Genomic DNA, 25912 nt, shown 5'->3' with positions numbered 1-25912 from the left:
ATTTTCAAAAGAGAAAAATGTCCAAAAAGTGACTCAAGTCTGCATTTGGATGTTTATCTCACAAAAATGTCCAAATCAGTATTTTTGAAACCTCTTTTGAGACGTTTTTCTCTGAAGTCCGTCAGAAGGATGTCTAAATCTCAGGGGGATGTGCTAGGGGCGTGTTCAAGGCGGGATTTGGGTATTCCTAACATTATGGCTTAGACGTTTTTCAGCTATAATGGAACAAAACAAAAAACGTCCAAGACTAAAACTTAGGCATTTAGAGCTGGACCTGTTTTTATTACGAATAAGGTACAAAAAGGTGCCCCAAATGACCAGATGACTGTCAGCAATCATTGTCTAGGTATGGTCTGGTGTCCAGTTCACAGAGGCAGTGGGTTCCCAAAGAATACACAATCCACATGGGTTTGGATATGTATAGAATGTATATTGTATTTACATATATAGGCTCACAGCACTTAGTACCGGTAAATATTACAATGCTGTATCTGTGTGTGAGGGTTTAGATGGGAATCAATGAGAGAAAGGTAAAAATGGGGGGGGGGGGGGGTGCAGAGAAAGAGAGAAGCCTTGAGATAGGGCTGAAGGTGTGTGTGTGTGTGTGTGCAGAGAAAGAGAAAGAAGAAGAGCCTAAGAATGCAAAGCCATGTGCTCTGAGTAGGGCTGAAGGAGAAAGGGAGGGCCAGTGCCAGGGGCTCTGGTGGCTGAAGGTGTGTGTGTGTAGAGAAAGAAAGAAAGAAAGAAAGAAAGAAAGAAAGAAAGAAAGAAAGAAAGAAAGAAAGAAAGAAAGAAAGAAAGAAAGAAAGAAAGAAAGAAAGAAAGAAAGAAAGAAAGAAAGAAAGAAAGAAAGAAAAGCTGCCCACCCAGAGCCATGTGCTCTGCTCTATATATCTAACAGGAACAGAGAGGGATCAAACAACTTCCTTTCTTCCCAGCCTTTGTTTATCAGCTCTTTCCTTTACAAACTCCAATTTACTTTCCTGATGCAAGGACGGTGACCATTTTCACAGGTTCTACTCTTTGAAGGCCCCAGTTTTGCAGCCTATCTGTCTGGCTTTCTTTGTTCTCACAGACAGCCCTGCTCCCAGATGCCCAGAGAGGACAAAAGTATGCTAATTGAGAAACAAAGGGCTAGCAGGCAGCTGGGCAGCATTTGGTCCATTTGCCATCCTCAGTGATTCCTGAGGGAGGGGGAGTTATCAGGAGTTGGTTTCATCAATCCTGACATCCAGCAATCCTAACAATGACCACTGGAGGGAATCAGGGATAACCTCCCCTTACTCCCTCAGTGGTCACTAACCCCCTCCCACCCCAAAAATTGTGATTAAGAACATTACTTGCCAGCCTCTATGCCAGCGTAATATGTCATACTCAGGTCCATTACAGCAGCATGCAAGTATCTGGAGTAGTTTAGTAGTAGGTGCAGTGCACTTCAGACAGGTGGACCCAGGCTCCTACCTACCACTACCTGTTACACTTGTGGAGGAAACTGTGAGCCCTCCAAAACTTACCAGAAACCCAATGTACCCACATATAGGTGCCCCCTTCACCTGTAAGGGCTATGATAGTGGTGTACAGTTAGGGATAGTGGGTTTGGGGGGGGGGGCTCAGCACACAAGGTAAGGGAGCAATGGTCAGATGTGTACCTGCAAGCAGTTTATGAAGCCCACTACAGTGCCCCCTAGGGTGCCCTATTGCTGTCCTGGAATGTCAGGGGGACCAGTCTGTAAAAATGCTGGATCCTCCTACATCCCAATGGCTTGATTTTGGACGTTTTGCACTTGGATGTTTTTGGGGTTTTTTTTCGAAAATGCCCCCTCCCCAAAAAAAAGTCTAAATCATAAAACATCCAAAAAACAAAACGTCCATAGTATTTTCGAAAACAAAGATAGATGTTTATCTTTTTCAAAATGACCTTCTTTCCTGTTCAGAATGTGGACATTTTGTGTAAAACGTCCAAATTCTGATTTAGACGTTCTATTGAAAATGCCCTTCTGTGTACCCCAAATTTGAAAAGTAGAGGTATGGATTTACAGATGGAGAGGAATTCATTTAGCCATAACTTTATTAAAAACAAAACCAACAGAGGGAATAAACTTTGTATCTCTTCATCAGGGCACCTTCTGACATACTGTTCAACATATCAGTGTTTTTAAAAGAAAACTATGCAATTTTTAAGCATAAAAGCAACACAGAAAGGACTTTCTAGTTTTCTGGGAAATGAGAACATTTTCAGTAATAATGTTGAAAGCTGTAGGTACGTGTGCGTGGCAGACGTAGAGACTATATCTGATTTTCTTTCAAGGGGCATTCTGTCACTTTCTGTTGACCCTCCAAAATAGCAACGTACTCCAGTTCATGTTAACTAGGAAGTAAGGTCATCCCCTCCCTATTCCGTGCTAACTTTGATGATGGGTGGTTTATCAAATGAATAAATAAAGTTGAAACCTGAAAGAAAGATGGAAAAAAATGCAAGTTAAGTGATGCACAAGTGTCAACAACCAATAAGGAGATATTATAAAAAATGAGAACAAAATTAAGGCGGTGTCCTGTGTATTGAAATCATTTAGAGACTGGTCTCCCCCATCTGTTCTAAACAGCTGATATACACTTAGGTCTCTGTAATTATGTCAGTACATGCTGTGTATGTTAACAGCAGCATCTGTCTTCAAGGTCTACCCTAGTTTGACAAGCTGCCTGAATAAACAAAAGAGTCACTCAGCAGTGGTTTGTTTAATCTCTCTGATTCATTCTGATCTTATCAGCATGTGGAGGCAATTTCTCCATGGTAACATGACAGACAGAGGAATGGCTCCATGTATGGTGACAGCAGTCACCTAATGCTTTTGCTAACAGGGATATCAAGAGCCAGAAGTCACTTGGAGTCACTGACTGCAGGGATTTCCTATTTGCAACCTGAGGACTTATTTAATTCTCAATTACATTGGGGGCATCACTTGAAAGACAATGATAATAATTTTTTTTTAAGTCCTCTTGCCTGAATGAGAATGCATTACAGCTGTTTATTACAGGCAATTGACTTAATTCCAAATTCTAGACTCCAATGAAAAAGAAAGTAATTTCAAGAATCAGAGAATGTATTATTTATGAAAGAGGTTTCCTGCACCTGTGCTTGAGTAAATCCTACCTAGGATTTTAGCTTCTGGGGCTTGAGTTCAGTGTGGTCCTGAATCTCCACGGTCGGGATTATAAGCCATGTTATTTATTGCATTTGCAAGCAGGATAAGGTTTATTACGGTTATAGCTCAACAATAGTGAAATGCTTTTCCATATAGTCTTTGCGGAGAGAGGAACTCTTTCCACTGTCTCCAAAGGCAGGGTTTTTTTTTTTTTCAAGGAGTACTTGGGAGTACTGAGTACCGGCACCTTTTCCATTGTCTGCTAAAATTGACTCATGGTCCTCAAGTTTTAATGAAAGAGTTCAGGCTCTACACAACAATTCTGCCTTGTCATAGATTCTGTGAATAGTTGCAGGGGCCTAGCTATTGTGGGGTGGGTCTCTCAGTGATCACCCCACCCCTGAATGGTGGTCTGGCATTTGAGTACCAGCACCTTTTTCGCTAGAAAAAAAATGCACTGTCCAAAGGTGTGTGGCTTTAGTTAGTCCTGTGTGTTTGTCCCTATGTGTGCTAGTCCTGTCCCTGGCTGCAATTAGTGGTATCTATATGATTGTATTTAAATGTGTATGCTCTGTCTTTGCCTTCAGTTAGTAGCTCTTCCTATGCTTGACTTATTTCCTATCAACGTTTGTATTTCTTTTTTTTTTTATTCTTATGTAAACCGCTTTGACCATGTTTTTTGTAAAGTCAGTATATCAAGTGTAATACACATAAACATAAACTCTATGGGGCCTGTTTACTAAGCCACGCTATAGACACACTAGCGTTTCTAGCTCACGCTAACGATAGAGACAACCATAAGAATATTTGGGTGTCTCTAGCTTTTAGCGGGCGCTAAAATGCTAGTGCACCTTATTGTTTGCTGATGCACTTTTTGTGTTACACTGTTCAATTTTTAAGACAATAAACAATTGAGTTTATTGCATCTTTGTCTGGACTGATAAAGAATCCTGGTGGTTTGTGTGTTGGGTCTGTGAGTGCTTTCTGTGAACTGGGGGTGTGGCTTCAGTAACCTAGAAATCACTGGAGATAATTTGAGAGTAGGAGACTTGCCTAGAGGCGGTTGTGACCCAGTTGGTGGAAGAAGGGTGCTAGTGTAGAGCATAAGCGGTAGGTGCAGGTGGATGTTTGCTTGTGTAGTTGTTTCCAACTATGTAGTTTGGGCAAAACAAGGGCAGAGTTGTGATATATTTGCATATATTTTACAAAATATGTATTCTAATCTAACATGATCACTTCTATTCTGCTCAACCCAAATTCAGCTGAAGGCAGATTACAAAAGAGTAAGAGTAAAATATGCCCACCCATCACAGCAAGTATAGGATTCTGTGCATTCTTTGGGGTTGGGGAATTCTATGCAAATTCTAATCTACAGAATTTGCTCAGGAGTACGGTATGAACCTATTTTATAAAGGCACATAGGTGCGTATGTCTCCTTTAGAACAGTAGGCAGAAAATAGGCACCTTTTTTGGACTTTCTAAATAGATTATCTCCATGTAGCCAAAAGTTATGTATATGGAAGGTAATTTTATAAAGGGTTAAGGTGGCTATATTGAGCCTGTTTTATAAAGATAACTAAGTAGCTGCTTGCCTTTATAAAACACTAGTGTAAGGGATGTCACAGAGAATTACATCAGCCCTAGAGCTGGTGTAAATGTCCATACCAATATTTGTCATGTGTAAATTATAGTATTGTATAAACTAGACATGTATTGCCTGCTTCGCCCCTATCATGGTGTATAGTTTTCCACCAGTTGCTCTTTTATAAGAGGTCATTTGTGCGAGTATGTGGCCATATCCACGTGTAAATGACTAAAATGCCCCCAAATAGGCATGTACTTTACTGCTTCTAGTCTATACCCCAGTGTAGTATTATCCTTTTAAAATGTGGTTGGATTAGATGCATTTTATGGTTAGAAATATAAGTTTTATGGAGCATGGCAACCTGGAGCCAGATAAATTATCTGTCTAAGTTTGAATACAGAAATAGCAGGTCTAACTTTATATGGTGAAGTCATTTGTTTGAAGATAAAGTTAGGTCTGCATTTTCAGTGGTCAGACTTGGATGTATATAGTTTGATTTAAAATACTCATAAAGATGTAGTAGATAATTGATCCATATATCTTTATACAGTTGCTGGACTGCTGAATTTCTTCCTTCTAGTTCATATCACATTAATGAATAATGGTTCTGGTAGCAATAAAAAGTTCAGCAAGAATGGGTAATTACATTACATTACATTATACAGAGCTTATACCAGACTTTGGTTCACCACAGGTTGCTATAAGAAGAAAATTAGTGGGTCATTTGTTCACGAGCTAACACAATTGTAATTAGAAAAGAAATGTAACACATCTTAATATTAAAAAGAAATACTATCCTCATTAAGCCTGAGATGGTAAATTATTTCCTAAACAGATAAGTTTTAAGCAATTTTTTAAAAGCTAGATAATGACTGGTTTTTCTAATCTTCAGTGGTAGGGAATCCCAACGAGAAACAGCTTGGTACGAAAAAGAGGATGACGGAAATTTGTCCAATTTTACTCCCTTCATAGTAAGATAGTTCAGTAGAGCTTGATTTCACAAATGGTGGGAATTATGACCTACAATGGATTAACCATTTCAATCATATAGAGAGGGGTAAGTATGCATACTATTAATTAAAGTGTAGTATTATTAAAGCTCTACAAAAAGCTGCACATTGTAAAAGGCTTATCTGAAAATAGGAAACTACCTATTAGTATTTAATATTCTGAACTATCCCAAGACTACAAACCATCCACTTTCCTAAATCCACAGGCCTGCTTTGTTTTGTCTCCAGTATACAAATAACGAAAAATAAATGGAAAAAAAAGCATTTTTAAAACATTTATTAATGGACTAGTTTCATGCTGGTTCAAATTTAAAAGACAAACACAGCAACAGAGGACATATGATTAACATTTTATCCTTTTGATGCTCAGGGTTGCTGGCTTGAAGGCCGATGTTGCTGCTGAACAAGTATTTTATTACACATGTTTATGGTGGTTTTTTTTTAAACCTAACAATTTTTCTACCTGTGCTTATTATAGGAGAATGCTATACTGTAATATAGAATCCATAATGTTTCATAACAATCCAGGATTGAATTTAAAAATTGGGGGCACATAGGCACCGATGAATGGGGCCCTCAGAAAGTACTGAAGTAAGTGGTGATAGAGCATAGGAATATACATACTGGGTCAGACCAATGGTCCATCTAGCTGAGTACCCTCTTTCCAAAAGTGGTCAATCCAGGTCACAAGTACCTGGCAGAAACCCAAATAGTAGCAACATTCTATGCTACCAATGCCAGGGCAAGCAAAAGCGTCTCCATGTCTGCTCAATATCAGACTATGGACTTTTCCTCCAGGATCTTGTCCAAACCTTTTTTAAACCCAGATACACTATCTGCTGTTACTACATCCTCCGGCAAAGAGTTCCAGAGCTTAACTATTCGTTGAGTTAAAAAATATTTCATCCTATTTATTTAAAAAGTATTTGGACAGTGCAGATTGTCCCTGCCCAGAATAAAATAAATACATTCTACATTATATTTTGTTTCTTGTAAAAATTGTATCCTTTTTGATTCTATGGCATCCTTGACATATAGAACAGCATTTTAGAAAAGACATCCGTAGAACCAGAGAAACAGAGAAAAATGTAGGCAGATAAAGACCATATGGCATATCCAATCTGCCCATCCATGCCATGTACTCTCCCTGTCATTCCCTTAGAGATTCTATGTACTTGTCCCAAGCTCTTTGGATTTCAGATACTGTTTTCATTTCCACCAGTTCCATTGAGAGGCCGTTCCACAAGTTCACCACCCTTTCCGTGAAGAAGTATTTCCTCAGGTTGCTTCTGAGTCTATCCCCTCAGAATATGGATGTTCAAATCAGTACATCACATATGGACATACATGATTTCTCATGTATTTTAGAACAGAATACGCCAACATACAGCCTGTTCAAAAGTGCATTAGAAATGGATGTCCATGTGGTGATGACATCCAGCATGAACATCCACTTTATAAATTGCAACGTCCAAATTATGAATGGGGTAAAACAAGGGACATGAACATCTTTGTGACAGCATAGGAATGCCTATATTATAAAATTAAAAATAACTTGTTTAAACAATACCACCTGACCGTATATTAATATTTAATAGAAAACATATTTTGTATAAGGTGCTGAAACTCAACAGTTGTGAATTTCTTGTTCCTTCGAGAATTGATAACCCTTGTCATCATTGGTCCTTTTTCACTTTTTCTTAATTTTTTTTCAAGTGTTTGCTCGATATATACATTTATGTGAAACATTTAATTCAAACTTATCTCATCATGTTGCTGGGGGATCTCTCTTTCTTTTCATGATATCATGTTTCACTTAGTGCTGCTTCAAGGAAAAAAAAACCCTGTAAAAAGTAATTGCAGTCAAATGCCATACTTCAAAACAAATTTAAAAAACGTTATTGAAGAGCTGTGTGGCTGAGATCTAGAATGCCTGTCTGAATCCGTGTTTGTGTGTGTCTGACTGAGTTCTAGAATGCCTATTCATGTGCATCTGTGTCTGACTCAGTTCTAGAATGTCTACCTGTGCCTGTATCTGAGTGACTGAGTTCTAGAATACCTGACTGCTTGGGTCTTTGTGGCAGAATGCCTTTCTCTTCCTGTTTCTTTGTGACTGAGTTCCAGAATGCTTGATTTTGCCTGTATGATAGAATTCTACAATGTTTATTCGAGTGTGTGTGACTGAGTTCTTGAATACATTCTGTGTCTGTGTTTTTGTATATCTGTGTGACTGAGTTAAAAATACCTATTTTTATGACTAAGGTCAAAAATGCCTGTCTGTGTATGTGTCAGAGTGTCTGATTTCTAGAATACCTGTTTGCATGGCATGTTCTAGTATGCCTGTCTGTGTCTCTGTGATTGCGTCCTGGATTGAATTTACTGAGATTCTGTGACTGAGTTGTAGAATGTCTGCATGTGTCTGTGTGAATGATTTGTAGAATACTTGACTGTGTCTGTGTGACTGAGCTGTAGAATGCTTGCATGTGTCTTTGTGTCTGAGATCTAAAATGTCTCTCTATATAGGTGTCTTTTTGTGTCTGATGGAATTCTAGAATGTCTGTCTGTGTGACTGAAATCTAGAATGCCTGCTTGTATCTGAGTCAGTTGAGTTCTAGAATTCCTGTGGTATCAGAATGTTTGGCTGTGTCTCTGTGTCTGAGATCTAGAATGCCTGATATCATCTCTGTCTATGTGTGTCTGTGTGACTGAGTTCTAGAATGCCAGTCTTTGTTTATATATTTATTTCTTTAGGTCATTTATACCCCACCTTATACCGCAGTTTTGCAGCCTCAAATCGGCTTACAATGAACTAATGGATTAATTACAGTGAGAATTAAGAGGGTAGAAAGAAAAGAGAAAGGAGGAAGAGAAGGGAATAAAAATACAATCTTAAAGCAAATAAATAAGTGGGCAGGGAAATGAAAGCAAAAAAGAGGAGGAAGAAGGAAAAAGGAAAAGGGAAAGTCCAAAATCAGTTCTTGACTCACTGATACTCCTTAAGGCAGGCGAACCAGACAGCAAAGCTGTGAAGGTAGTGATGGATGCCTGAGACAAGCAGTGTAGGTGATGGCCGCGGCCTGTGGGAAACAATCACCCCGTGGATTGGCACCGTGTGGAACCGGCAGTACCGAGAATGAATATGTGTAACTGATTCCTAGAATCCCTGTTTGTTTCTGTGTGAGAGATGTCTAGAATGACTGAGTGGCTGATTTCTTGAATGCCTGCCTATGTTTGAATGGCTGAGTTTCAGAATTTATGTCTGTGTTTATGCACAAATGAAATCTAGAATGTGTGTCTGTCTATGTGTCTGTCAGTTTCTGTGTGACTGAGATCTAGAATTGTAGAATATACCTGTGTGAGTTTCATGTGACTTTGTTAAAGAATTCCTATATGTGTCTGTGCAACTGAGCTCTACAAAGTCTGTCTGCTTGTATCTGTGTGGATGAGTTCTAGACTGCATGTCTCTTTCTGTGTCTGTATGACTGAGATCCAGAATGCTTGTGTGTGCCTGTGTGACTGAATTCAAGAATGTCTGTCTGTTTGGCTTAGCTCTAGAATGCCTGTGGGTGTCTGAGGTGTACAATACTTGATTGTGCCTATGTCTGTATGTGTCTATGTGACTGAGTTCTAGAATGCCTGTCTGTATCTGTATGACTGAGTTTTAGAATGTATGTTTTTTAGGTATATACGTGACTTAGATCTAGTATGTATGTCTGTTTATTAATGTGTGCAAATGAATTCTAGAATTCCTGTCTGTGTGACTGAGTTGTAGAATGTCTGTCTGTCTGGTTGAGGTCTAGAATGCCTGTTTTGCTGAGTTTTAGAACGCCTACCTGAGTCTTTGTGACTGAGTTCTAGAATATCTGTCTGCATCTGTATTTGTGTAACTGAGTTCTAGAATGTCTATCTGTATCTGTTTGACTGAGATTCAGAATATATGACTGTGTATTGATAACTGGTTTCTAGAATTCCTACATGTTTTTGTGTCTTTGTAACTGAGTTCTATAATGCCTGTGTGTATCTGTGTGACTGAGTTCTAGAAAGCGTGCTTGTGTCTGCCTGCATGACTGAGTTCTAGAATGCCTGTCTATCTGTCTGTCTGTCTGTTACAGCATGATTAAGCTCTAGAAAGCCTGAATTTGCCTTTATATCTATGACTGATTACTAGAATGTCTCTCTGTGTCTGTCTGACTGATTTCCTAAATGCCTGCCTGTGTCTGTCTCTGGTTGAATCAGTTCTTGAATGTTTGCCTTTGTCTGTGCGTCTGAGTTCTAGAATGCCTTTCTATGCTTTTGAGATTCTGTGTGGCTGAGTTCTAGAATGCCTGTGTGTTTGTTTGTTTGTATGTATGTATGTGTGTGTGTGTGTGGCTGAGATCTAGAAGTCCTCTCCGTGTCCTAGTAGTTTTGTGTGACTCAAATCTATAATGTGTGTCTTTGTTTTTATCTATTTGTTTCTGTTTAACATGTAGAATGTCAGACTGTGCATGTCTCTGTGTGTTCTGCATGACTTTGTTATAGAATGCCTATGTATGTCTGTACAACTTAGTTCTATAATGCTTGTCTTTTTTTGTCTGTGTGGCTCAATTCTAGAATTCGTGTCTGTTTTTTTTGTCTGTGTGCCTGAGTTCCAGAATGCATATGTGTGCCTGTGTGACTGAATTCTGGAATGCCTGTCTGTGTGGCTGAGTTCTAGAATGCCTGTGAGTGTCTGTGTGTCTAAGATCTAGAATGCCTGATAGTGTCTGTGTGACTGAGTTCTAGAATGCCGTGTGTATATCTCTGTGGCCTAGTTCTATAATGCCTGTTTTTTTCTGTGTGACTGAGATCAAGAATTCTGTGTGGCTGAGTAGTAGAATATCTGCCTATTTTTGTCTCTGTGTTTCTGTATGACTGAGCTCTAGAATGTGAGCGTGTTCCTTTATCTGTGTGACCGAGTTCTTGAATGCCTGCTTGTGTCTGAGTCAATTTGAATGAGTTCCAGAATGCCTGCAGTGTCTGTATGGCTGAGTTCTAGAATGACTGCCTGTGTCCGTCTATTTTTGTGTGACTGAGTATTAGAATGCCTGTGAGTGTCTAAGGTCTAGAATGCCTGCAGGTGCCTATGTCTCTGTGTATGAGTTCTAAAATGCCTGTGGGTGTCTGTGTGGCTGAGTTCTATAATGTCTGTGTCTGTGTTGCTGAGTTCTAGAACGTTTGTGGGTATCTTTGTGACTGAGATCTAGAATTTAGACTGAGATCTGTCTGTTTCTTGTTTGTATGACTGAGTTCTGTAATGCATATCTTTGTTTGTGTATATCTGTGTGACTGAGTTCTAGAATGTCTGTCTCTGTGTGACCAAGATCTGCAATGCATGTCTATGTCTGTGTGACACTATGCATACTTCTCTCATGAATATTTATTATAGATATCCTGAAAACCTGACTAGCTGGTGTGCTTCCAGGACCAGATTTGGAATCCACTGGTTTAGGTGGTGAAGATCATTTGTGCACAAAAAAGGGTACTTAGGGAGTGCAATGGCCAGTAGGAAAACATGTTTTGGTGCCCCTGTATAAGACTTGTGAGACCTCATTTAGGGGCCCTTTTACTAAGCCATGGTAAAAGTGGCCTGAGCTAGCATCCACATGTGTTTTTGATGTGCGCTGAGGCCCCTTTTACCACGGAGGGTAAAAGACTGACTTTTTTCCTCAAAAATAAATGACCATGCGGTACGTGAACCACTTATTGTGCAGCCATTTCAGGGAGGAACATTTATGCACCCTAGGGGAAGGAACTACCACCGGGCTTTTGCAACCCTTTAGTAAAAGGGCCAATTAAAATATTATGTACAATTTTGGAGATCACACCTTTGAAATATATAACCAGGCTACAAAACTAGTCAGTGGTCTTCGTCGAAAAGCATATAGGGACATACTTAAAGATCTCTATGTATTAAAGATCTCAATTTGTGTACTTTAGAAGAAAGCGGGGAGAGGGGAGATATGATACAGATGTTTAAATACCTACATGGCATAAATGCACAGGAAGGAAGTCTCTTTCAATTGAAAGGAAGCTCTGGAATGAGGGGGGCATAGGATGAACTTGATATTGGGCAGACTGAGAAGTAACCTGAGGAAATACTTTTTCACGAAAAGGGTGATGAATTGGTGAAACAGTCTTCCGGTAGAGGTGGTAGAGACAAAAACTGTATCTGAATTCATGAAAGCTTGGTACAAGTGCATAGGATCTCTAAGGGAATGAAAGGGAGAGTTGATGGCATGGATGGGCAGACTGGATAGGCCATATGGAGGGGCATAATCGAATGCAAACGCCCATCTCCATGGGTGTCTACCTCTGAGAACGGGTACGTGAAGGGGCGGGACAAACCGTATTTTGGAAAAAAAAAATGGTGTCCATCTTTTTTCCGATAATACGGTTTGTGCCAGCCAAATGCATCAGATTTGTGCGAATTTGAGCTGGGCGGTTTCATTTTTCAGCGATAATGGAAACCGAAGGCGCCCAGCTCAAAAACGAACAAATCCAAGGCATTGGGTCAAGGGAAGGGCCAGGATTTGTAGTGCACTGGTCCCCCTCACATGCCAGGACACCAACTGGGCACCCTAGGGGGCACTTGTAACAATAAAAAAAAAAACAGTTAACTACCTGTGAAGTCCATAGCTCCCTTCCCTTGGGTGCTGAGCCCCCCAAATCCCCCCCCAAACCCACTCCCACAACTCTACACCATTACCTTAGCACTTATGGCTGAAGGGGGGCACCTAGATGTGGGTACAGTGGGTTTTGGGGGCGGTTTGGAGGGCTCCCATTTACCACCACAAGTGTAACAGGTAGGGGGGGATGGGCCTGGGTCCACCTGCCTGAAGTCCACTGCACCCACTAACAACTGCTCCAGGGACCTGCATACTGCTGTGATGGATCTGGGTATGACATTTGAGGCTGGCATACAGGCTGGAAAAAAAGTTTTTAAAGTTGTTTTTTTGGGTGGGAGGGGGTTAGTGACCACTGGGGGAGTCAGGGCTGGTCATCCCCGATTCCCTCCGGTAGTCATCTGGTCATTTAGGGCACTTTTTTAGGACTTGTTTGTGAAAAAAAAGGGTCCAAAAGAAGTGACCCAAATTCGCGCTAAAAATGCCTTTCTTTTTTCAATTATCGGCCAAGGACGGCCATCTCTCCTCGGCCAATAAACATGCCCCAGTCCCGCCTTCACCACGCCTCCGACATGCCCCTGTCAACTTTGGCCATTTCCGCAACAGATTGCAGTTGAAGATGCCCAAAATCGGCTTTCGATTATACCGATTTGGGCGCCCAGGGGAGAAAGACGGCCATCTCCCGATTTGGGTCGGAATATGGGCGTCTTTCTCTTTCGAAAATAAGGTGGATGGTCTGTATCTGCCTTAATTTTTCTCTGTTTCTGTGTAAAATAGAAAATAACTGACCAGACAGCAGTTTTGAAGAAAAGGCTCTGTGGTTATATTAAACCTTAAATATGAGCTAGCAATTTAGTAGTTTTATTGTATTAATATGCATAATATATGGATATTGTGTATGTGTGCAAAGTTATTCTGACTTTATGCTATTAATAAATATATCCAGTCATCTTTTCTATGGTTCATGTAGCTTTGGCATTCATTCATTCTAATCATCATATTCATTTTCCTTATACTTTGCTGCAGTTGTTCTCTTGTCCCAATAAATAGAAACATAGAAAAGATGGCAGATAGGGACCAGGGAACAATATTCAGCAGCACTACCCATTAACGTCCAGATTCAATAAATGATGCCGTAATAAATAGAAATGGACTAACTAAATACATTTCTGATTAGCTTTCAAAGGTAACCGTTCTTCTTCAGATTGGAAATAAGCAAATGTTGACATATATCAGAATATATAAGTGAAATACAAAAGCATTCCATTGACAGTCTAGCAGGAAGAGGGTGTGGTAGGTTAGGTGAGAGACAGAGAGAGATGGATGACTGATAAGAGAGTGACAAAGCAGTAGAACTGTGTGGTTTGTTGTGGGACAGAAAACCCAGATCTTCTGGTGGGTGTCAACATATTTCAGCACTTTAACTTCAAAGGTCTTACAATCCTAGATTGTCTTAAAAATTCCTTTTAGGTTCTTACCATAAGATCATTGATGCAATGTTCTGGTTTTGTAAAGTGCTGTCCCATAAAGGTGGCATCCTGGTTAGCATTGGAATGTTTAATATTGTGTCTATGTAAACTGAACCTTGTCTTTAGCATCTGGCTTGTTTCTCCAATATAGCACCCTTCTTCACACTTTTTGCATTGAATGATATATAGCACATTTGAAGATACGCATGTAAAGGATCCCCTTATGCTGAATGTTTTTCCCATGTGAGTGATTTTGGATCCTGTGAGATGTGTTGGCATAGTTTGCAGCTAGGTATATTGCAGGGAGGTGTACCGTTCTCTCTTTTTTGAACTTGTATTGGGAGTTTGCTTTTCACTACTTTCTGTTTCAAATTAAGTGGCTGACAGAATGCCAGCACTGGTGGGGCTGGGGATATCTCTTTCAGTAATTCATGCTCCTAGAGTAGTGGCTGTAGATCTTTTATGACTCTTCAATTTTTATAGTTCTGGATTGTATGTCACTACAAGGTGGATTCTCTTTGTGGCTTTCTTCTCTTTGTACTGCAGTAGGTTTTTTCTAGGTATATTAATGAAAGAAGAAATATTCTTGGAGATTATTTTGGAGTTATAGCCTTTTTGTTTGAAGGATTCAGTCAGAATTTTGAGGTGTTTATCTCTGTCTCTTGGGTCAGAGAAGATACTGTAGTATTATGTGGCTTGGTTGTGTACAATGAACTTTTTTTTTATATATATATGAAGGTTGGAAGTTGCAGTTGTGAAGATAGCTGCATCTATCCTTAGGTTTCATGAATACTGATGTTTCTATATAGCCATTGCTGATGGAAACTGTGGTGTCTACAAAGTTGAGTTTTTCTGGGGAGTAGTCAATTTTCAATTTGATTGTAGAATGGTATGTATTAAAGGAACTGCAAAATTGTTTGAGAGTCTCTTTTTCCTCAGTCCAAATCATGAAAACATCATCAATATACCAGTAGTATTTTAAGGGTTTTGTCTGATATATATTCAGAAACATCTCTTCTAGTTCTGCCATGGTTAGCATATTGGGTGCCATCGTGGTGCCCATAGCAGTGCCCATGAGTTGCAAATACCTAGATGTCATTGTTAAAACTGAAATAGTTGTGAGTTAGAATGAATTTGATTAATTTTGTAATAGTTTTCGGTGAGTACTGGTGGTCCAGGGTGAATGTGTTTAGGAATTTATCACATGCAGCTATGCCATCTGCATGGGGAATGTTGCTTATACATCCATTATGACCAGAAGAGTATCTGGTAATAGCTGCTTGATGTGTTTTAGTTTGTTCAGAAAGTCTGTGGTGTCTTCTATGAAGCTATTTGTCTTGTGCACAAAGGGTTTAAGAATTCACTGTTATTGTTCCAGTATCAGATATGATTGACCTGCCAGGGTTTCCAGGTTTATGGATTTTATATAACATGTCCTGAGAAGAATGGTTTGGGATGAGTATTTTTAGATGTGGCTGTACTTGCTTTGAAAGTGTTTTGATAAGGTTTTTCAGCTGTTTTGTTTAATCCTCTGTGGGTTCTTCAGTTAGTTTCCTATAGTATGTGTTGTCTGAGAGCTGTCTGTGTCCTTCTTCAATGTATCCTCGTGTGTCCATTATCACTACAGAGCCTCCTTTGTCTGCAGGTTTGATGACAATGTTTTGGTTATTTTGTAGGGTTTTTTTTATATAGCAGATCTTTTTGGTGGAGACAGATTGTATAGAATTTTCTTTTGTTTGCTGGAAAATTGTGGTTTCACTCTGTATCTGAAACTTTCTATGTAGTTGTCTAGTTTATTGTTTTCTCCTTTGTGTGGGGTGAAATACTTGTTCTTTTGTTTAAGGTTGTATTCTATACTTTTGGGAGTCTCTCTTTTGTAGAAATGTATTTTCAAGTGTAGTTTTCTAAAGAATTTTTCCAGGTCTTAGTATAGTTGAATTTGAACTAGTTTGCTAGAAAGACAAAAGAGAGTCTTTTTGACAGTACACAGGTCTTATGCCGTGATAATTGGTAGTTTGAGAGGTTTACTATCCCAATTTGATATGTACTTCCATCAGTGTGGTCAGTGAGAGTTTTCCTGGAGGGCATCTGCTGACTTTCATGATCTCTTAGTTTGTTTGCACTCTGATTCTCATATACCTCTGGTGGATTGGAAAGTGTTTCCTAGTTGTTTGGGTCTACTCCAGGTGTTGTGTCACTGGTGATCTGAAATGAACTGTTCTCTCTGTGATTCTGCAGGAGAGAAGTCAACTTTTTTCTTTCTTATGGAATACGGATAGCAACATATTGTATTGTTTTGTTTTGTTTTTGGATTTATTGCAGGTCCCTCTTGAGTTGGTTGATAAGGTAGGGATTTAGTTGCTGCATATTCCTTATGATTTCTTCTTTTTGTGATCTTATCATTTTCTTCCTTTAGTACAGTTGATGTATAAGTTCATCTCTTCAGGGCCACCGAGAGGGGGGCGGGGGGGAGAGAAATTCCCTGGGCCCGGGCCTCCAAGAAGGGCCCAGCGCCGGGGTCTCTCTCCCTCTCCTGCTTCCAGGCTGCTGGCGCTGCAGTCCCCAGTTTCCACCTACCTACCCTCAGCTACACCCTGCATTTAAAAAAAAGTCTCTAAAGCAGCAGCCCAGCACCTTCTGTGTGAAAGCGGCAGATTGCCTTGGGCTTTCCCTCACTGTGTCCCACCCTCCTCTGATGTACCTTCCTATTTCCATGAAGCCGGGACACAGTGAGGGAAGGCCCACCCAAAGCGATCTGCCGCTTTCGCACAGAAGGCGCTGTGCTGCTGCTTTAGAGATTGTTTTAAAATTCAGGGTGTCAGATGACAGACAGAAGGTAGCTGAGGATAGGTAGGTGGAGACTGCGGAGCCATCGACCTGGGAGCAGGAGAGTGTGGTGACAGCAGTAGCGATTGGGGAGTAGGGAGCGCTCCTTGGGGGGGGGGGGGGAGCGACCTTGCTCCAGGCCCGGCTCAGTCTCTCGGCGGCCCTGCATTTCTTAGTTTCTGACTAGTGCATATGCAGAGTTTGCATAGTCAGAATTGTAAGTAGCAACCAAAGGATTTTTGATCTTGAGTCCTTTGGGAATGATGTCATTCTTCTTGTAGATTGTCAGAAAATAAAGATGGCTGTTCACTTTTGTTTCTTTTTCCATATGTTTGCTCATTTCCTTTTTTATACAGCTGTATGCAATATCTTCATTCTTGAGTAAAGTGGTGTGGTAGCCATGTTATTCCACCTTTAAAGGTAATAAATAGAAATAAAACAAAACAGAAAAGAAAAGATAATACTGATTTTATTGGACTAACAATACATTTTTGAGTAGCTTTCAAAGGTAACCCTTCTTTTTCAGATCAGAAATATGCAAATGCTAACAAATATCAGAATATATAAGTGAAACACAAAAGCATTCCAATGAGAGTCTCGCAGGAAGAGAGTGGGGTATGTTAGGTGAGAAAGAGGGAAGGGACAGGGAAAGAGATGGGAGACAGGGAAAGAGACAGGGAGAGATGGATTATAGATGACAGGGTGACAAAGCAGTAGATTTTTATGGTTTGTATCCATTATACACAAGCAAGCCACACGATACCACCATATCTGCTCTGACCCAAGAGACAGAGATAAACACCTCAAAATCCTGACTGAATCCTTAAAAAAAAAAAAAAAGACTACAACTCCAAAATAATCTCCCAAGAATATTGCTTCTTCCCTTAATATACCTAGAGAAAACCTACTACAGTACAAAGAGAAGAAAGTCACAGAGAAAATTGGCTGCCTCCAATTAAGTGCCCAAAGGGTACACACAGCAGGAACCTATTTTATAATGGAAAGTAGGCTCGTACTTTCAGTTAAAGAATACTAGCAGGCTCATTTTTGCAAGAGATGAACATCGAAAAAGTGACATAAATCGGCACTTGGACGTCCTTCTCACAGAGACGTTCAAATCGGTATAATCGAAACCGCATTGTGCATGTCTTTGTCACAAGGACGTGCAAATCTCAAGGGTGTGTATCGGAGGCATGCTCGAGGCGGGACTTGGGCGTTTCTAAGACTTGGACATCTTTGAGCCATAATGGAACAAGCAAAGACGTCCAGGTCTAAAACTTGGACATGTTCACTTAGACCTGTTTTTCTTACGAATAAGGCACAAAAAGGTGCCCCAAATGATCAGATGACCATGCAAAGAATCGGGGATGACCTCCCCTTACTCCCCCAGTGGTCAATAACCCGCTCCCAACCCCCCAAATTGTGATGAACAACATTACTTGCAGCCTCTAATGCCAGCCTCAGATGTCATACTCGGGTCCATTACAGTGCATGCAGGTCCATGGAGTAGTTTAGTAGTAGGTATAGTGCACTTCAGACAGGTGGACCCAGGCTCATACACCTCCCTACTTGTTACATTTGTGGAGGAAACAGCGAGCCCTCCAAAACCCACCAGAAACCCTCTGTACCTACATATAGGTGCCCCCTTCACCTGTAAGGGCTATGGTAGTGGTTTACAGTTGGGGGTAGTGGGTTTTGGGGGGCTCAGCACACAAGGTAAGGGAGCTGTGTACTTGGGAGCATTTTATGAAGTCCACTGCAGTGCCCCCTAGGGTGCCCGATTGCTATCCTGGCATGTCAGGGGGACCAGTCTACTACAAATGCTGGCTCCTCCCATGTCCAAATGGCTTGACTTTGGACATTTTAGACTTGGATGTCTTTGTGTTCAAAAACCACCGAAAATCAAAGATGTCCAAATCCAAGGACGTTCATGGTATTTTCGAACACAAAAGATGGACGTCCATCTTTTTGGAAAATGACCTTTTCCCCGCCTCCGAATTTGGACGTTTTACAAAGACGTCCAAATTCCAACTTAGTCATTTCTTTTGAAAATGCCCCTCTAGGTAACATAGTAGATGACGGCAGATAAAGACTTGAACAGTCCATCCAGTTTGCCCAACAGTCACATTCATTATCAATTCATGATTAAACTAATAATGAATGTGGTATAAAATACATGTACTTGATCCTGATCTTTCTTTGCCATTTTCAGGACATAGACAATAGAAGTCTGCCTGGCACTGTCCTTAATGTTTCAACTACTGAAGCTGCCACCAAAGCCCACTCCAGCCAATCCCGATCTATTTTGCCATATATAGGACACAGACCACAGAAGTAAGCCTATCATTGACCTTAGTTCCTCACAGCTGGAGTTGCTATCTATGCGCCACTCAACACATCAACATCCATCAGATCATTTAACTTTTGTTTTTATACCATCCCCTTTCTAATTAGGGATCCTTTGTGTTTACCCCATAACTTTTTGAATTCCATCACTGTTTTTGCTTTCACTATCTGCCCCAGGAAGGCATTCCAGGCATTGATCACCCTCTCTGTGAAAAATATCTCCCAACAATACTCTAGTTTTACTGTTTCCCCGTCTCTAAAAAAGATTTGTATATTAATACTTTTCAAGTATTCAAATGCTTGTATCATATCTCCTCTATCCCTCTTTTCCTCTAGGGTATACATATTCAGGTCTTCCAGACTCTTCTATACAACTTTTGGCACAAACTCCATATCATTTCTATTTCCTTCTTTTGAACTGCCTCCAAAACTGAACACAATATTCCAAGTGAGGCCTCAACAATGACTTGTACAAGGGCATCAACACCTCCTTTCTTCTCCTGGTGTTACCTCGCTCTCTGTATGCAGACTAGCATTGTTCCAGGTGTGGCTACCACCTTGACACATTGTTTCATTGCCTTGAGATCCTCAGAACTATTACCCCAAAGTTCCTCTCACCTCCTAGCACATATAACTTCCTTGCCATTAGCCATTATGCTACTAGAATAATATCCAAACAGTTTCTTCTTTTCTTCCCTCACTAATGGGCTAATGTACTAAAGTACATTAAGCCTAATGCAACATTAATGCATGTTAAACACACATTAACATTGCATTAGCCTTAATACATATTTGCATTACCCTACATTAATATTAATGTGGCATTAACATGGACTGATGCAACAAAAGCAGAGAGCAGAAAAAGTGGAATACTCAATATCGAAACAACAAACAATAACTCCATCTAATGTAATGTAAAGGAGAGGACAAAAAAGTACAAAAATCTAAATGAAAAAAGTGGAGAAAAAAAGACCTCAGTTTAAATACAAGGCTACCTCACATTATCATAGGTCAAAAAAACTCCACAAAAACATTATTATATACAATTTCCACTTATTGTCCTCAAACAGTACATTAATTTGAAATGTAACTACTGGCATAATTTTTTGGCAAACCAGTCAGCATAATTTGAATGCACTGGCACATACTCGTACATATATTTTAAAGAATACTTAATTTCTGAATCTGGCCCACAAAAGTTCTTATTCTATCCCGACCGGGTTTCCCTGTTTCATGGTCTGCTGCTTCAGGAGATAACCGAAAACTTGACTGGAATTCACTGGCTTTCAAAATGGCTGCAGGAAAAGAAAAAAATGCCAGCATTTAAAGATTTATTCGTAACAACCATGTTAACATAATGACATCATCTCTAACCAATCAAAATCAAAAATTGAAATTAAAAAAACAAGACAAAAAAAAAAAACTAAAGAAAAATGCAATAGAGAAAGCTCCAATTAAAAAAAAAAAATGCTTTCCACTCAGTGGCTACATTTAAACCATTCAGGACTATAAATTGTAAAACAAATATCCACTTCAGTTCATGTTGGCAGAGCAAACATCTGATGTTCCCCTGACGCTCTGTAAAAACAAGTTGTTCCAATACCAAACATTGCATTGTATCAAAATCATGTCCTTTCTCTATGCAGTGAGCTACTTGGGGTTCCAATATCTTGTGTGCCCTAATGCAGTGACGATGTTACCTCAAAGTTGAAAATACCCTGGTGGTTCAGTGGGACCACAAGCTAGACACCCTCTCGACACCCCCCCCCCCCCCCGGCAGCCTACCTCAAAGTTAGAGGAGGGAGGGACTAGTACTTCTTCCTTCCTCTACACGTGCCACCTCAAAATAGTGGCACCCTATGCTGCCTGGTGCATCCTGGGATGTGCTGGATGGGGCTTTACTTCTATATGAGGGAGAAACTCCCTCATATAGAAGTTAACCCCCACTCAGTGCATCCCAGGATGCACCGGGCAGGACAGGGCACCACCATTTTGAGGTGGACCCACAGGGAGGGAGTGCTAGCACCACCCTCCTTCAAATTCAAGGTAGATCACGGGAGGGGGGTGTTGGGGAAAGGGGTGTCTAGCTTACAGTCCCACTAGACCTTCAGGGTATTTTCAACTTCAAGGTAGGATGACAAGTGGGTAGTGTCCTGGCTAGAGGTCCCACCAGGGTATTTTATTTATTATTTATTTATTTGTTGCATTTGTATCCCACATTTTCCCACCTATTTGCAGGCTCAATGTGGCTTACATAGTACCGTGGTGGCGAATGCCAATTCTGGTATGAGAAATACAGAGTGGTAGTTGTTTTAGAGTACATGAGTTACAGAATGAATTAAGTGGTTAAAAGGAGAAATTAAGTGTCCTGGTTTAATAGCAAGTTTCGTTGTGTTCCATTATTCGGGTGTTTAGGTTGGATCGTTATGGTATGCCTTCTTGAATAAATTGGTCTTTAATGATTTCCATAAGATTGTTATGTCATGCATTGATTTCAAGACATTTGGTAATGCATTCCATAGTTGTGTGCTTATATAGGAGAAGCTGGTTGCATATGTTGATTTATATTTAAGTCCTTGGGTAGTGAAGGTTTAGGTATGTACGTGCTGAACTTTTTGTGTTTCTGGTTTGTAGATCTGCTAGGTTTGTCATGTAGGTCGGAGTCTCGCTGTGGATAATTTTGTGGACCAGGGTGCAGATTTTGAATGCAATTCGTTCTTTGATTGGGAGCCAATATAGTTTTTCACGTAGGGGTTTAGCGCTTTCATATTTAGTTTTTCCAAATATGTGTCTGGCTGCGGTGTTTTGGGCAGTTTGAAGTTTCCTCTTAATTTGTTCTTTGCTTCCAGCGTAGATTGCGTTGCAGTAGTCTAGATGACTTAGCACCATTGATTGTACCAATCTTTGGAATATTTCCCTCGGGAAGAAAGGTTTTACTCATTTAAGTTTCCACATTGAGTGGAACATTTTCTTTGTTGTATTTTTCGCTTGGCTTTCTAGTGTTAAATTTTGGTCAATGGTGACTCCGAGTATTTTCAGGCTGTCTGAGAGAGGTAGAGTGTAGTCTGTGGTGTTTATACTAGTTGGTTTGTTCGTATTGTATTGTGATGAGAGGATGAGACAGTGTGTTTTTTCTGCGTTGTTTTAGTTGAAATGCATCCGCCCATGAGTTCATGATTTGAAGACTGAGTTTGATTTTGTTTGTGATTTCTGTTAGATCGTGTTTAAATGGGATGTAAATCGTAACATCATCTGCGTAGGTGTATGGGTTGAGGCCTTGGTTGGACAGGGATTTGGCTAGTGGGGTCATCATTAGATTAAAGAGGGTTGGCGATAGTGGTGAGCCTTGGTGTACTCCCCATTCTGACTTCCATGGTGGTGTGATATTCAAATTGGATATCACTTGGTATGCTCTTGTGGTTAGGAAGCCCTTAATCCAGCTGAGTATCTTTCCACCGATCCCAAAATATTCTAGGGTGTTTAGTAGTATTTTATGGTTTACTATTTCAAATGCACTTGACATATCGAATTGTAGTAGGAGTACACTTTTTCCTGTTGCAATTTCTTGTTTGAATTTGGTTAGGAGAGTGATTATTACTGTTTCGGTACTGTGGTTGGAGCGAAATCCTGATTGAGATTTGTGTAGTATTGAGAATTTGTTTAACTATTCTGTAAGTTGCTTGTTTACAATGCTTTCCAACAGTTTGACTGCCAGGGGGATGGATGCAACTGGGCGGTAGTTAGTGATTTCGCTTGTTTTTTTTCTTTGGGTCTTTAGGTATTGGGGTTAGTAGTATGATGCCTTTGTCCTTAGGGAAGAGTCCATGTTGTAGCATGTAATTTAAGTGTGATGTGAGGTCTGATATGAAGCATTGAGGGGCTGATTTTATTATGTAGCTAGGGCATGCGTCCAGTTTACAGTTGGATTTAGCAAACCTGTTGATCACTTGGGCTACGATTTCATTAGTGAGGAGAGCGAAGTTTATCCAGATTCGATCTGCTGGGTATTCATCTGGGATTGGGTCCATACAGCCCATGAATTTATCGATGTCAGTGGAATTCTGAGGTAATGTAGATCGTAGGTTTGTAATTTTTTCTTCGAAGTATTTGGCAAGGTTGTCTGCAGATGGTGTGTCTGTGTTAGTTTTGGTGACCGATGTGGTGTCTAGTAATTTATTCACAAATTGGTATAGTTTATGCGTGTCTTTGTAGTCTAGTCCTATCTTGGTTTTGTAATAGGACCTTTTAGTTTGTCTTATTGCATATTTGTATTTACGTTGCATTTGTTTCCATTCATTGAGTGTGTGTGCATCTTTTATTTTTGTCCATGCTCATTCCAGCCTCCTGGTTTGTGTTTTTAGTTTTTTCAGTTCTTCATTGTACCATGGTATCAAATTGTGTCTGTGGGAGGTTCTTTTTTGTAGTGGTGCTATTTCGTCTAATATACTTCTGCATCTATTATCCCAGTTTAGGAAATAGTGTATCGAGTCTGTTTGTGCTGTCCATTCACTGTTGCCAAAATTTTACAGAGTCTACTTGGTCTTTTGTGGTGTAAGTTGTGCGTTCATGTGTATGGTGTGAGCCTTTTTTTCGCCATTGTAGGGATAGGTTTAATTTGTGGTGGTCTGACCATGGTATTTCGGTCCATTTTGTATCTAATAATGCAAAGTTCCTATCAGACATCAGTTTATATGCAATGAGGTCGAGTGTGTGTCCTTTGATGTGTTGCTTGCATCTGCGGCCAGTTTAGGCCCCATAATTGGAGGAATTCCATGCATTCACGTGCATTGGTAGATTTGGGGTCTTCTAGGTGTAGGTTTATATCACCTATTATAAGTAGGTTGGGATTAGATACACAGTTGTTTGATATAAAATCCATGAAGTGTGATTGGCAGTCATACCAGTTTTCTGGTGGTCTGTAAAACAGTACACAGTTTAGGTGATTCAGCAAGGTTGGGCATTATGGACTCGGCTATGATTTCTACGGTGAGGTGGTATCTATGGATTAGTGCTATGCCTCCACCTCTTTTTCCAGTTCTGGTCCAGTGAGTGATTTTATATCCTGGGGGACATAAATCTAGGATTATGGGGTCCTTTTGATCGTGGATCCAGGTTTCGGTAATAAGTAGTAGGTCAAGATTGTCTGACATGATCCAGTCTGTTATTATTGTTGTTTTGTTGACTGCTGACCTGGTGTTTGTATATCCCACTTTAATTTTTTGGTAGGGGTCTACTGTGTTTGCTGTTGTGCTGATTTTTATTATTTGTCTATTCTGTTGTGGTGTGGATTTGCCATGATTTTTCTGTCCTTTGTGTTGTTTTTTTTCCTCGTATTGGGGGTTTTCCGCTATTTTGGTTATTGTTAGTTTGAAGGGGTGACTTGTGTGTGGACCATCTATTGAAGTTATGTATTGTGGGTATGATGTTGGTTTCTGTGAGAGGGGTGGTGAGTGTATAGTGGATCAAGGATAGGGAGTATATTATTAGGAGTAGTTTGATGGTATACATTATGATGTTGGTTACATAGGCGCCGACTCCGTGGGTGCTCGAGCACCCCCAATATTTCACCCACCGGAAGTTCATTCCCTCCCTCCCTCTGAGTTCCAGGGTCATCCCCCCTTTTGAGTTTGAGGGTCATCGTCCCTCCCTCCGAGTTCCAGGGTCGTCGTCCCTCCCTTCCTCCCTCCCTCCCTTCGAGTTCCAGGCCCCCTCCCTCCGAATTTTAAAAGTCATCTTGACTTACATCATCGGGGTTACGGCGGCCAGCAGCAGCGGTAAAAAGTGTGCAGGCTCGGCGCTTACTTCAGTTTTCCCTTCTCTCTCTCTCAGCTCTGGTCCCGCCCTTGCGGAAACAGGAAATGAGGGTGGCCTCAGGGATCAGATACACTGTAAAGAATATATAAAATATGATAAAAATTCATTAATTTCACTACTCTAAACATTTACCTGCCTAATAGGCATATAACTATTAATATTTATTTTATAAAATTGCCCCCTATCAGGCTAGAAAATATAGTGCATGGAATTGGCAAACTCAAGAGCAACAAATTGCTATGACCAAATGGTATTCACCCCAGAATCCTGAACGAGCTCAAACATGCTACCCTGTTACTTGTTATCTCTAACAAGGAAGTTAAAAACTACTATAAATCACTTCTATAGCGCTACCAGTCGTACGCAGCGCTATAGGAAAGAACCCTTGCAGTGTACATGACAATAAAACCAATCAGGACTAAATACTCTACAAAATATAACCACTTATCTGCTCCCATTCCTCACACAGGCATAATGCCCTACTTCAGAAACACCAGCTCTGAAGAAGGGCGTTATGCTATGTAAGGTATGAGTACAGTATTAAGTTACAGAGCTGTGCTGTGTGAGCAGATAAGTGGTCATTTTTTATTAATAATCTCTTCCCAAGTTTGTATATTGATGTGGATCACATGTGTCATTTTGAATTAAAAGTTTTTAGATTTCAATTGGAGAGGTTTTGATGGGCAGATGATAGAAGCCATCTTGAAGGTTTTGGGGACCAGGAACAGCTTTGTGCTGTAAGGGAGCCTATAACCTATATTTAAGGTGTAGTTTGATGTTTGGCTCCACCTTTTATTTCCCTTTTTTCATTTTTCTTTTCTCGTTTTTGAAAATTAATTGTGCCTTGGGCTAAAGTTCATATGAGACCCTTCCAGAAAGTTCTGCTTTCCTGCTGAACCTTGAAGTTCTAGGACCACATAGCCCATCTCCCTCTTGCATTCTCCTGCACAAGGCCCCAAGACCAGTGCAAGGGTTTCTGAGACACCTGAAAATCTACAAATTGGCACCTGCCCCATCACCACAAGCTCTGTCCTTGTCAGCTCTGACCCCAGCTGCACAAGCCTCATTTATGTAT

This window comes from Microcaecilia unicolor, chromosome 1 (genome assembly GCF_901765095.1).
Source record: "Microcaecilia unicolor chromosome 1, aMicUni1.1, whole genome shotgun sequence".
In the NCBI taxonomy this organism is placed as follows: domain Eukaryota; kingdom Metazoa; phylum Chordata; class Amphibia; order Gymnophiona; family Siphonopidae; genus Microcaecilia; species Microcaecilia unicolor.
Note: the sequence above shows the minus strand (reverse complement) of the source record.